We start from the raw sequence: 13,856 nt of genomic DNA, 5'->3' as shown, positions 1-13,856 counted from the left end.
AGTTTTAAAGGCTCTCAAGCTTTCGAAGTTATCAAACTTTGGCGGCCGTTTTCTCACGAAATTTACCCCTGAAATCAGGTGACCCCACCTCCTTCAATCACAAATATTTTGACTTCATGGACAGGCTTTAAACTTTAAGATGATATCAATATCTAACTCTGTATGCCTCAAAATCAAAACGGACGAGCGCTTAATCCCACCATGTCGTGACACCTATTATTTTTAGTACATATATTATTATGTGCATATATGTGTGTGTATGCATGTTTTTCATGAATATTATGCAATGCATATATAGAGCAATGATTGTTTTACGGATTTGTGCGATATAAATGTCATATTATTTTTATCATTTTATAAGTGAACAATGTAATATTACGGGGGGGGGGGGGGGGGGGGGGGGGGGAAAGGCAAAATTAAGAAAATGTAAGAAAGGGGGGGGGGGGTCCAAAAAGTCCCAAAAAAGGTGTAAGATTATATTTGAACAGCCCCTAATGTTGTAATTTAAAAATAAAATGAGCTTACAAACTAAGCACTACACACACACGAGACCTAAATTCTATTACATGTACTATTAGCAATTTGACACCTGAAATTTTACAACACTTGGGCACATTTTTTTATGCCTCCTTGTCGCAAGCGCATTGCTTCCCTGACGCCCCACTCTAGCGGGTCTCATTCTCCTTTTGTAAATATTTATATAAAATCTGTCGTCTTCAAAAAGATGCGTCATATGAACGCTTACTTGTCGCTTCGACGACACATCAGCGCCCACTCTGTACACCTACCTGTGCCTCTGTATCCAATGTTTTCAATTTGATTTGTTGATTCTTTTATTATGATTGAAAGTGCAGTCTTAATCACAGCATTGTGACCTCTCCATTCCCGCTTCAGAGAAGTGAGAGGCATGGTAGGCATAGATTTCTAGTCTAGACTAGGCTGGCCTATCACGCATTGCGCTCTGCTTGTCTGTGCGTGCCACACCCTCCCTACTCAGTCGCTCCGGCCTTCCTTGTTGGCACTCGTGGGCTCTCCCATTCTTTGTTTCGCTAGATCACCAACAAGTTTCTCAACTGGCGAGGTTTTACATTATACACATGTATGCATAATTGGCCTATAATGCGTTGTGCACAGCAGCAGCAATATTCCGCTATAACCGATTTGCATGTTTGTCTGATTGCGCTAATAGCAGTATTTTATTTACAAAGATAAAGAAGGCGAAAAAACGGGGTTTGAGAACAATGTCTTTATAAAAGACTTCTCATTATTTCAGGACTCGTTATAAGTGGACTCCACTGTAAAACTATTAGTAATATTTTTGGTTGCTTCTCTATTACTATTTTTTCTGGTCCCGACGATGTTGTTATATATTTTAAAGAGATTGCACTGTATCTGTTTATAAAAGAAGGTAGGCCTACTACTATCTGAATTGTGAACTTTTTAAAAATTTACAAACACCCTAAAACAACAACATTTGCTGCAGGATAACTGTCTTCAATGTTAAGTGAGGGTAATAATGGTGAGGGATTTGAACGGATAGAACTATCATTCCTGGGCAACCGAGAGGAATATTTGTGAGGCCTGCCGACAAAATGAGTTACTTCTCTCAATCCTCAAGTAGAGATATTTGCCAAAAATCAACACTACGGTAAAATTTGTAGATTTTCTATTGATGATAATTTGATGTCATATATTTAAGTATAACATGCCTTTTGGTATTTCATACTAAAATAAATTATAAAAACTTCACCTATAAATATATAAGTATATAAGCGTGATGCATATAATCTATTTCCATCTACCTAGAATCCGAGAAGTAACTCATTTAGTCAGCACGCTTCATATTTTATTTGAAAGTTGCTGTGGGTGGTTGGCAGGAGCTTTGATGTGGTTTGCCCCTTCTTTCCATATATATGTACAGTCAACTACAGATGAGTTGATGTCATCCGGGGAGGGGATAAAAATTCAACTCATCCAAAGTTCAACTTAACCATTGGGACCAGTAAAAAAAAGAAGAAAAAGATAAACTTAACCAAAGATAAACTCGAGCGGTTCAGCACAAGTGGAGTCAACTACTCTACAGCTGTACTATGATATATGTCATGAACATAAAATACAAATTTGTGATAGTAAGACAGTTGAGTAAACATGAAGTAAAGCTAAATTGTTTTTTGGCTAGGGCTAGAGAGAGAGAGAGTGAGGCCAGGTGTGTGTGTGGGTGGGGAAGGGGGGGGGGGGAGAAGAGAGAGAGTGAGTGTGTATACACAAAAGAGAACCAAATTTCAGTGTAAAATTTAAAATATAATATCTGCACAGGTATGGCAAGATTAAGATCCTTCAAGCTGCATTTAAGAAGATCATACATGTAATCATATTATGATCATCACAGGAAGTACACATGAGAGAACAAAATCAAGGTAAATCATGAAATTAGAAGACCTGTTTTATTTTACTAGACTCTGTGAAACATATTTTTCATCATATGAAACATCTTTATAAGCCACAAGCACGAAACAGGACAATCAAAAATAAAAAAGAAAGAAAGAACTCAATTTTTAACAAATTAATAATTTGGTGGGGGGGGGGGGGGGGGGGGGGGGGCAAACAAAAAATTGAAGGAAGAATTTAGAAATAATTCATTTTAAAAAAAATAAGAATATATAGGAGATGAACAGTCTAAGTTTATCATGTCAAATAGGAAAGTCAGCGGTAAGAGGCAATCCAACCTGTCGATATAGGCAGGCCTAGTGCCCTGTGTTGGTGGGAAAGCAGAAATCTTCAGAACACAGGGACACAACTGTCCATCACATGTGATCTATTTCTGGATGCAAATTAATGCAATGTTCCAAGTTTAGCTTAGCAGGAGTCTAAAAACTAAAAATTAGGACAGAAGGTCAATCTCTTTTATAATATAAATTATAATAGCCATCTCTAAATTTAAATCTGGACAGCCCACAGAGCAGTCCTGCTTTTCTTCCAACTTGGCATCCAAGCGGTCCTTTACTTTATAATATACTTACTTTAATGCAATTTGTGCACCGTGCACACAAGATCCCTTATTTTTCTTTATGTTTTCCACTTTTGTCGAAGAAAAGACGAGGGCTCTTGTGGCCTAGAAGTTAAGGTGCTCGCCTCTCATTCAAATTCAAAGGTCCTGGGTTCGAATCCGGGAAGCGACTGAAAAATTTTCTTCTCTAAAAATTGTCTTCTTTCAACTCCTTACCTGCTCTCTAGCAATGTTCTATCGTCTGCTTTCGTCTCCACTTTTTGCCACCACCACCTCACCCCCTTTGACCCTCCTCTGGGCTCCTGACTCTTTCTGCAGCCTTTCTACTGCTACTCCTTGGCTCCTTCTTACTGCTGTCTTTCAGTCACACCCCTGATCTTCTGGTAGGAAAGATCTACACCTAGCCTTCTCGGACAAGGGCGAAAAATGTCGGAGGTCCTGCGTGCAAGTTGCGCACGTTAAAAATCCCTTGGTGGTCTAAAATCGAAGAGTACGCTTCGGCTGCCATCCAGGCAAAATTCCAAATTTCCTACCAACTAAAAATGTTTAATGAATGTGTCCCGCTCGCTCATACGGCCTTACGCAGCTACTTTGCAAGCGCCATAAAACACTTACCAAAAAAAAAAAAAAGAAAAAGAAAAGACAGTTCACAAAATTTGATATGAGATATAAAATTCCAAAGAGACCACAAATCAAACTTACACAAACTACGAGATCTACGGAGCCTCCAAAAAAACAACAACCCCAGATTGGAAAGCCAACTGGGAAACGAGCATTGTTGTACGGTACCTCAAAGTCTCTTTTTTAAAATCAAAAGTAAAAGAACTGTAAATTTCTACACACCCCCCATTGACCCTACTTGATTTCAATTCTATCATAGCAGGAGAGCTTATTTGGTCTTGGACCCTTCCTGTACTGTCAGTGCAACCCTGGGCTAAGAAGTAAAAGATGTGGGATACTACATCCTGGCAGAAAGAAGACATGAAATACAGTGGAGTCCACTTTACTTTAAGTTAATTAAGTAACTTTAACAAAAATTTGCAGGACCGCCAGATTTTCTTCGGTGTGTGTTTTCATCATAGAGAGACTCTTCAAACTCAGAAAGTGAAGAAAAAAATAAGGGTTTCTATTTGCTTTCGCAGACCTGCCACTCTATGAAACCTCAAAATCAGGATCTCAGGGAGAAAAAATCGGGATTTGGTGAAAAAAATCGGGATCAACAGCAAATCACAAAGGTGACTGCCAAAGCTGACTTAAAATTTGTCCAGGGGTGTCCATAAATTACTTGGCCTATGCCCTCTGGGTGTCTTTGTTTGTCAGCGTGCGTGCGTGTGCGCGTGTGTGTGTGTGTGTGCGTGTGCGTGTGCGTGTGCGCGCGTGCGAGTTAACGGTATCATTATTTTTTGTAAATCCTGAAGAATCACGTCAAGCACTCCTAGTCCAAGTGTCTATGTCTATACACCCCCCCCCCCCCCCCCCCCAATAATAAGTCCCGAAATACATGAACTTAAGTTGACCCCGTCAACGGACGGTCCCCGACACGCAGAACTCACACGGCGATGTCATGTCACGTGACGCGAGTGCGCGATTGAAACAATTTTATTAACGGGTCCGACTAACTGCGCGTTCACACAAAACTCTCAGATGAGTGACAGTCGTTCTACTTCTAGTACTAGTACTCTAGGATAACAACGGCGGCCGACCGACCAATTGTACCAACAAATCTCTTATCCCTCATAATGCGTTCAGACTAAAGCAAAGACAACGGCCGTATGTTAGTCTAGTCAGCGCAGTTACATAGTTGTGTAAGGGTTAGAAAGACTGTCGCTCGTCTGAGTGCTTGGTGTGAACGCGCAGTTACCAGACCTCGGACAAGGCTTGTTTTGAAAGTAGCAGCGGAAGTACGAATATTTTATCGATTATTTTTAAGTCCTAAATTGTAACAGTTACCAGGCTATCGTCGGAGAATTCTGAGTGCGGGCAAGCAAAGATCACACACCACTTGGGGCGAGTCAACTAGGGCCTACTAAATGCGGCATCGATATTTCGGGAAATTGTGCTCGAGTTCCTACTGACAAAAAGTTCATCGGACGCTTCCCGCGATAAAGGAGAAGGCAGAGTACGTTTTTACTATTGAAAAATCCGGCACAACAGCGGACTGGGACAAAAAATCGGGATACACGCGATCGAAATCGGGAAAATCAGGATGCTTGAGATTTGGGGCAAAAAATCGGGATATCCTGACTAAATCGGGATGAGTGGCAGGTCTGCTTTCGGTATACAGCGGCCTTTCAGATCAACGACATGCTTCAGTTTTTATGTGTGGACTCCACTTTACTTTACTCAATAAAATGAACTTTCAGCTAGCAGGAAATAAACTGACACCATGCATGCAATGGCAAAAAGCTTCAGCTTCTCTCATATTATCTTTTAAACTTTTCAACGTGCATTAATTTTAAGAGTAAGACTAAATTCTACCGTATGTGTTGGTACTCTGATGTTTTCATTTGGAAGTCCTTCTTCACTCAAGAGGTAACTCTGTAATGAGAAAACAAAATGAAACGCAAATAATATACACACACAATACACAACATACTCAAACTTTGTAAAGAAGGAATCAATTGATATAAAAATTGCAGTGGTCCACATCAATCACATTCACAGAGAGCTTGGAGGGCAAGTAGGATAAAAGTCTACTTCAGCCCCAGTGCCTCTTACCCTTATGTTGAGATTAGTATATATATATATATATATATATATATATATATATATATATATATATATATATATATATATATATATATATATATATAAATTTAACACATCCTAAGCGCGCGACAATATGGCCACTCGTACTGCTCCTAAAGAAAATTAATTTCAAGCTCCCATCGACATAATTTCGGTCATTTTGAAAGCAGCTTCTGACCTTGCCTGTCAACCAACTCAGGCTGAGAGGAACACATCCCTGCAGAAAGACCGAGAGATACCCAATGAAATATTTTCCCTGGTCAGATATATCGGACTCGGGTCTCCTATGATGTGATGGCGAGGTGCCAAACCGCTCCACCATAGATGCCGAAGAAAAAGTCTTCTATCTAAATGATTCAAATTCAAGCACCTGGTCGTCAGCATCATCCCGTCTGGTCATTTGCTCTCGTGCCATACAAATCAATCATCTTTTCCACCGTAAAAGGAAAAAATCTACCCACCAACATACAACAAAACTCTAAACGCCACCATCTTACTATGATGCTGTAACAATACGATGTCATAATGTAATGTAAAGTCAACAGCATGCGGCGCCCTGAGTGCTTAACTCAAAATCGAATAGTAAACCACAGCAATGAACAGAGACCAGCAGCAGATCTGACCCCCAGTACCTGCATTTATAACACTTTTATAATTTTTATATTATAATCACTTATTCTCATCACAATTTGAAGTCCCATCATTTCAAGCGGAGACAATGTGACTATTACTATTATATATAGAGTGCCAGACGAAGGTCGTGTTAAGTCATTTACTGGATTTGATCAATTGCCAAAGCGCACCCAGCTTTTTCTCTCTCTACCCCGCACACATGGTAGTATGACACAACATGCTAGATGTGTAGGCCTACAAAATCAACATGAAGGAAGCTGTTCAGCTTAATTTGCCTTTTTCTTGTCTTGTCCATTTGTTTTGGGATTTCGCCGATGGTTGGTGCACTTTTATTGTTCATAGATCCAAACATTTTGTCTGAAAGTCAGCTGTAAAAGTAAGGTACCTTTTCTTTACTATTCACTATACTGCTATCTAACAATAGCAACACCACAGCTTTTTTAACCCTTCCAGCCCTGTGGGCGTATATTTTCAGCAGCGCGTGTACCTCCCCCCGTCCCAAGAGCATATTCTCAGTTTCAGAGGGTACGTACACCGAATTTTGCACATTTTTCGAAATTAGCCATGAAACTAACTTTCTTGAATTTGTTCATTTACCTTTAAAAAATATTGTTATGTTATCATCTTAACCTCATTACAAAGATACTGCTTCATTTTTTAGAATGCATGTCTCTTTTTCTGAAATACTGCTCTGTATTGGCTGGGACTGGGGTTAGGCCAACCTAGGAAGTGCACAAGAATAGCTGGGTCAGGAAGGGTTAAAGATGAATACTACTAACCTTTAAACAACACAGGTAGGTACAAAGATCAATTATAGGCCTAATCCAGACATAAAATGCTTCTTACTTTTTCAAAATCGGTATAAATCATAAATTAGATTAAAAAGTTATGGCTGTGTACATGTCGGAAATTGTGGATATTGTTTAGAAAATTCCTATGGAGGGAATGCAGCACCGGAATATTGAATAGCCTAGATAACATCAGAACTTTCTCATCGTACTTTTTAAAGAATTGAATGAGCTGAACATTAGTAATTTTATGTTTTTGGGGGCAACAAAACAGAAAATGGAAGAATTAAGTTTGTAATCTTAACACCCTGTTAATTATATATTATATGCAAATAATATTATATATATATATAATATAATTAAATGCATAATTTATAGAGAAAAATAAGCCGAATACAAATATTTTTATAATAGCTTAATACATGTACAGTGGAATCCTGTTATAACGATAGGGAGGGGACCGGAGCAAAATGTCCGTTATAGCAGGACTTTCGTTATGAGGGATCCAGTAATAAATTCAAGGGAAACTGTAAAGTAGGCCCAATCTATGAGTTTGGAGTTCTGTTTATTTCCTTTTGGTATCTCCCCTGATGATGATTTTGTTTCAACATGACCTCTAGGTCTTACTTGATCAAAAATTGAATCAGGTTTCTTTCTCTAGCGCTAGATCTAGCCATATGGACTGACAGCTCGGCGTTGGCGATCAGAAAGAAAGGGCTCTGGGCTAACTCACCCGCTGCGCTTTCCCCAACCCCACCACACCTTGTGGTGCAATCTGTTTGACTGCGCACGTCACACATTCGCTCCATCCATCACATTGCTGTGACCTCTCCATCCCCGCATCGGAGAAGAGAGAGGCATGGTTGGCCTTGATAATCTAAACTAGGCTTACACTGGCCTATCACGCGATGCGTTTTGCTTGTCTGCGCATGCCACACCCTCGCCACTCATTCGCTCCGGCCTTCATTGTTGACACACGTGGGCTCTCCCATTCTTTGTTTCGCAAGATCACCAACAAGTTTCTCAACTGGCGAGGTTTTGCATAATTTGTATAATTGGCCTATGCGCTGTGCACAGCAGCAGCAATATTCCGCTATAACTGACTCGCATTTGTCTGATAGCACTATAGCAGTATTTTATTTACAAAGGTAAAGAAGGGAAAAAATGGGGTTTTAGAATAGTGTCTTTATAACAGACTTCTCGTTTTTTCCGAACTCGTTATAAGTGGACTCCACTGTAATAAACAGTCATATAAAATATATATCCTCTGTATGGATGTATAAAAATTTTATCTGCGTTTGCAAAGAGACAAATTGGAAAATGTGACAAAGGCTTTAAATGTTTGATTGATTATGCACTTATTTGATATAATAAATTATACAGCTCAAAAAGTGGGAGTGGGAAACTAACAGCTGTAGTCAAATATACTTCGCCTACCTTGGAAAGAGCATGAGAAGTTGGCGGTACAGCGGGGCTGGTGGTACAACCAGGTTTTCATGTCCTCTGTTGACATTTAGTCATGTAGCACCGACTGCCCAACATCAAAGGGACTTGTTTACCAATCATTAACTGAAGAAATGAGTTATCTCCCTTCGATCTGTCATGACTTGAGTGTGAGTCCTCACTAAATAAAAGCCGATCAGGCATTCGCCAGGCTGTAAGTCTGTAAGTTATTGGGCTGACTGATATCTGGCGACGCCAGATATTTTTTTCCTGTGGGGGAGGGGGGTGTTCCTTTATTGACACTTTTCCTACCGTGAGCTGCAATTGCTCACGGACGTGGCCTCACTGGACCGCTCAAGTGGCTCGCTAACGCTATCTATTCCAATCAAGTGATGAAAAGATTTGAAATTCTCGGCCAATCCATGTTTTAGAAGTAATAGAATCCTGTTAGCGGATATGAAAGAAAATATAGCACTGACAGGCGAATTTTAGTCATTTCAGTGCTTTTTTCTTTCCCCTTGGAAACGTAAAAATGAAAAGAAAAGTGCTCCCCTGTCTTCATCAGTATGTTTAATATTTTCACTTCTTTAGTAGGTACACATTGTCATACATAACTTTCAGCATTTTTTTACATTACTTAGGCAACCTGTGAAGTTTGAATGATGCAGATGTTGCACTTTTTTAGTTATATGACCTTTCAAAGCTGAAAAATTGTGGATTTCATCTATGAGTATGACACATTCGGTATTGCATAATCACTTTTAGGAACCCTAAACTAATATATTGGAATAAATCTCCAATATTGTTATTATTGTACTACCATCTGATAGATTATTTTTGAAACTTCAGTTTGATAGGCCATATGATACAGTTTGTGTGTGTTTAGTCAGATGTTTTGACATTTTCCTTTGGTGGGGTAGGGGCATAAAAATAGGTCAGGGAAAAGCCCTGGGCCAGTGGTGGATTTTGGCCTGGTAGGAAAAGAGTTAAAGATTTTTCAGGTGACACTGCATCACTGTAGATCTGATCATGATTGCCTGAGAAGGATGGGGAGGTAGGACGGACGGGGAGGAAGCAAATCGGAGAAATTAAACGTTTGATCTAGCCCTAGGTTTTGCTCGTATTACAGTGGAACTCGGATTCAACGAGGTCGCTGGGCCTGACCTAAAACCTCGTTGAATCCAAGCGTTACATTATTATAGCAAACATGAGATTTTGTGTAGATTATTAATGGCACTGAGCACATAATGTGTAAAGAGAAGTAACAACTAATGCCTGAAATGCCTGCATATTATGAGCTGTGTAAAAAAACAAAAACCACCAATTCGTTCAAATGCACGCCTGTGTCATCTCGATTGCTCGCCAAATAGTTGTGTTGCTATGTGTAGAGCCTAGCACACGCCAACTTTTGATTCCATAGACCAACGCTCAATTCATTATGTAGATCTACGTCAATACTAGCTTACTTATATATAAATAATAAATGATCAGTTGCTGAGGGAAAAAAAAAAGACTGACGCGTTTGTATCTGCAACGTTCAACGCCCGGACCGCTGGTGCCCCCCCCCCTCCCCGACACAGTCACATGTGTGTAGGCCGCCCATCCGACCCCGACACACGCCAAAGTATACAAGTGCGTGTGCCAACAACGCATGTGTTGGTATGAAAAAAGACCGCTGATTGGTCGCATTCAATCGGCTAAATGAACAATAGTTCACGATGGAGGTGCTATGGATGGTTTCCGAGAATAGATAAAGTTCGTTCTGGGAGAAAAATAAGCGAAGCCATGTCTGCAGGGGCTGTTCACACTGGAAGCGACCTCGTAGTCGTAGAATCCGAGCTTGCTAGCTCGTTGAATCCGGGTTATTTTAATTGATTTTAAAGAAGAAAAAAAAACGGGGAATCTATCTCCTCTCGTTGAATCCGAGTTGTTAAATCCGAGTTCTACTGTTATAGAGTAGAGGTCGTACATGTGTGAAAGTGAAATAGCTTAAGAAAGGCTAATTATCAAGCAACCACTAAGTGGAGCTGCCGAGTGCAGTGCGTAGCCTAGTTAGTGTATTGTGTCGTTTTGGCAGTCAGTTCACTGGCGGTACGATATAAATTTACAGTGGACATTACAACTGAGACAGTTGGTGGATAGTGGATAGGGGTGTAAAGGCGCAAATAGGCGATTAAGTTTATATTGGGGATTCTTTTCGTACCAGGGCTCCCCATTACGCACAGATGTGTGCGTATAATATTAAACCTGCAGATTACCCCCTTTTAAGTTTTGATGTTGCCTGAGCGTTACTATTTAAAATTTCGTTTCGGGGGTTTGCATACGCTTTAAAAGGTAGGTGGTGTGCGTCTGGCATGCATCATTTTCCACCTTCTCTATCCCGAAGCCGAGTCAATGATTTGACAAAACAAACATCTAATCAACATGGCTGTCACCTCTTGTCTGTGTCAGAAGCAGTCGACCTAGGCCTACTTCAGCTGCATGCAGTCTCCGGCGACACAGGCTTGTTTCAGCAGAGAAACTCCGCCCACATTCTGGTCGCTCACATTTGCCGGTGTTGTGCCTCAAGTTTACCCCTGCCGTGAGATTAGATCTACCCCCATCCTTCTTTAACTTTAACTCTTGTAAACATGACATGAATTGTCCGCCATTTAAAAAAAAATCGAAAGACTGGAATGTGAACTCTGGGATGGCTCTGAAAAATAATGAATCAGTTTATTTTCTTCGTGTATTAATTTACAGTCGGTATAGAGACCCCTTTTGGCTTGTTCAACTTTATTTTATTTTTGATTGGCCCGACCACCACCACCCATCCCCTCCTTTAAGTGGACACAACTCTAATTCTATTCAGAATTACTCATTTCTTTCTTGTTGTTACTTTGAAACGTAACAGAATTAAAAATCGTTAGCATTCAATCATAGTCATTAAGTCATGGTCACTCTGTGTGAATGTGCGTGCGAGTTAAAAGTTTATGTTGTATGCAAAAATTCTTTTGATATATAAAATTAGGAGACTTTTCAGGATTAGTTTGTCAGACATGATCAAAAAAACCAACTACCCTTTAAGTTTCTAAAATACCCAGTATGACAGAAAACAAAAGGGTCAAGGAACCTTTTAAGTTGTCCCGAAAAGGGGAGCCCTGTGCTATATATTATAAATGTTTATACTATTATTATAGGAACCCACCATCTGGACCCCTCCCAGTAAAATATCTGGGGTCGCCAGAAATAAAATTACATCAGCCCAAAATAAGTTAAAATAAAAACTACTTACAGGCTGGTGAATGGGGCTTTTAAATTTAGTGAGGACTCACGCTCAAGAAGTCTAAGAAGTGACAGATCGTTGGGCAGTTACTGAGCTGTATGACATGTATTTTTAACAGAGAGGACATTATAAGCTCGTTGCACCACCAGCCCCGCTTTACCAACTTTGACATGCTCATCCAAGTCCAAAGGTAGGCAGTACAGTCCGTGCCGGCTTTAAGCACGGTAACTTCGGCTTCAAGCATGCTTCATTTACAAGACAGTCAATATTTTCATGATGACCCATCGAAGTTCGAACACAGTCTACACCGCAGCAGTGGAGTGTGTCGAGAGAAACACAAAGAACGCAAGTGAAGGACACACACACTCCCACGGGCGGAGAGGAAGGCAGATGCACACAGCCGCGCGCGCGGACACAGGATCTAGCCTACGCCTAGGGCAAAGCTACACACGACCCAAAAAAAATACAAAGAGAGTCGGGGAGACGAGAAAGGGAGGCTTGCTGCGATTTCACCTTTGACTTTGACCCTCACTATCCATTAATCCTGATTGTGTATCACGCACGAGGTGGGATGAAGGCGGAGGTATGAGTGGCACAGCGGGCAGTGGTACGCACAGGCAGTGTGTAGGCCTAGTGTGCTGTATCGTGACTGGGCGTCTAAATTAAGTTTTCATTTCCCATTCAACCACAAAACAATAATAAACGAGCGAAAAAAAACTACCATGGCGGGTGTCTAAATAACAGTGCACACTTTTGCAGGACCGCTATATAGGCCTACTTACAAACAAAGGGAAATAGCACGAGAAATGTTCTACATGATAATCTCTGATGTCTACTTCGAACTCAAGCACGCTTCGGCTTTAAGCACGCTTAATCTTTCTCCCGACGACAGTGCTTAAAGCCGGCATGGACTGTATTATAATGAGGAGGCATGGGTGTACAGCCAGCACACTCTCTTATGACTGTACGATACATGAACACAAGGATAATTTTTTAAACTCGAAATCAAGGTGGATAGCTCATCATAATCATACAAATCGCGATTCCCAAATGATGTCTCTTTAACTTTAATTTTCCGTTATATTATATAAAATATCTGTTAAAACCCAAATTGTGGATGTGTGTGGAACACACATTTGTCGGAAAGACTTCCATGACGAGCAAGCACCCCAACAAAAACAAAAAAGAAGAGAAACTCTCACCCAAACTCTAATCCTATCCCAGCCCTCTATTCTACTCTGTCTCATAGAAGGCCAGTGGTTGCTCGTTACAAAAGTCCTCCCCATTTGTCAATCCTCGACGTTTTTGATGTTATCTGTGCCTGACTTAATGTTTTTATAAAAATGACTGTTTGGAAGTTCACAAGAACACAGCCTTACATAGCCTACACTTCAAGTAGATCTAGATCTGGAAAAAAATCTAGATATCTAGATCTAGAATCTAGATTTAGATGTAGGCCACTATGTCAACACAGACTCCTACTCCTTTTAAAATCTAATCCTAAAAAAATACACACTGTCACAATCCAGAGCCCACCACGTACCACTGGTGTGACGACATCTACCACCGAGCGATCAGATTCAGACTCCGAATCATATTGACGAAAATTTCAATGCCAGCTCAAGGCTGGAAATAGATCTATCTAGATCTAGATCTCTACAAGTTGACAAGGCTTGACGTCGATGTTGAATGTAGTATCCCCCATGACGACGGTCTTCTGTGGTTGCATGGCATCATCTGGAAACATTTAGGACGAACAAAAAGAGGACCTCGAGTCATTCATCCCCATTGCCCGTGGCGACCATTTACTGTGAGTCAACAACTTGAACTTTAAGTTTTACACGCCTTTTGAGTGTGGTAGGATAACACAGTCTGTGTGAAGGTTTTCGGCTCACAAACATTCCATTCCAAGAATCCAAGAGGACCAAACCGAACTGGACCAGCAAACGTATTTTACGATGACGCATGCGCG

General features: G+C 40.5%; 1 long non-coding RNA gene across 4 annotated transcripts; it reads right to left on the bottom strand.

Moving 5' to 3' along the window:
- Positions 1 to 5,141: 5,141 nt before the first annotated feature.
- LOC118478442 lies at positions 5,142 to 13,851 on the bottom strand. Of its 4 annotated transcripts, none has more exons than XR_004859049.1 (3): positions 13,401 to 13,851; positions 8,614 to 9,063; positions 5,142 to 5,545 (listed from the first exon to the last, which is right to left on the bottom strand). It is a non-coding gene; the product is annotated as an uncharacterized LOC118478442 (long non-coding RNA). The 4 variants fall into 4 exon arrangements; XR_004859050.1 differs by having other exon boundaries at positions 13,428 to 13,850; XR_004859048.1 differs by having other exon boundaries at positions 8,614 to 9,656; positions 13,428 to 13,829.
- Positions 13,852 to 13,856: the final 5 nt, after the last annotated feature.

Source organism: Aplysia californica, unplaced genomic scaffold (assembly GCF_000002075.1).
Source record: "Aplysia californica isolate F4 #8 unplaced genomic scaffold, AplCal3.0 scaffold00566, whole genome shotgun sequence".
In the NCBI taxonomy this organism is placed as follows: domain Eukaryota; kingdom Metazoa; phylum Mollusca; class Gastropoda; order Aplysiida; family Aplysiidae; genus Aplysia; species Aplysia californica.
Note: the sequence above shows the minus strand (reverse complement) of the source record. Positions and strands in the feature narration are given on the sequence as shown.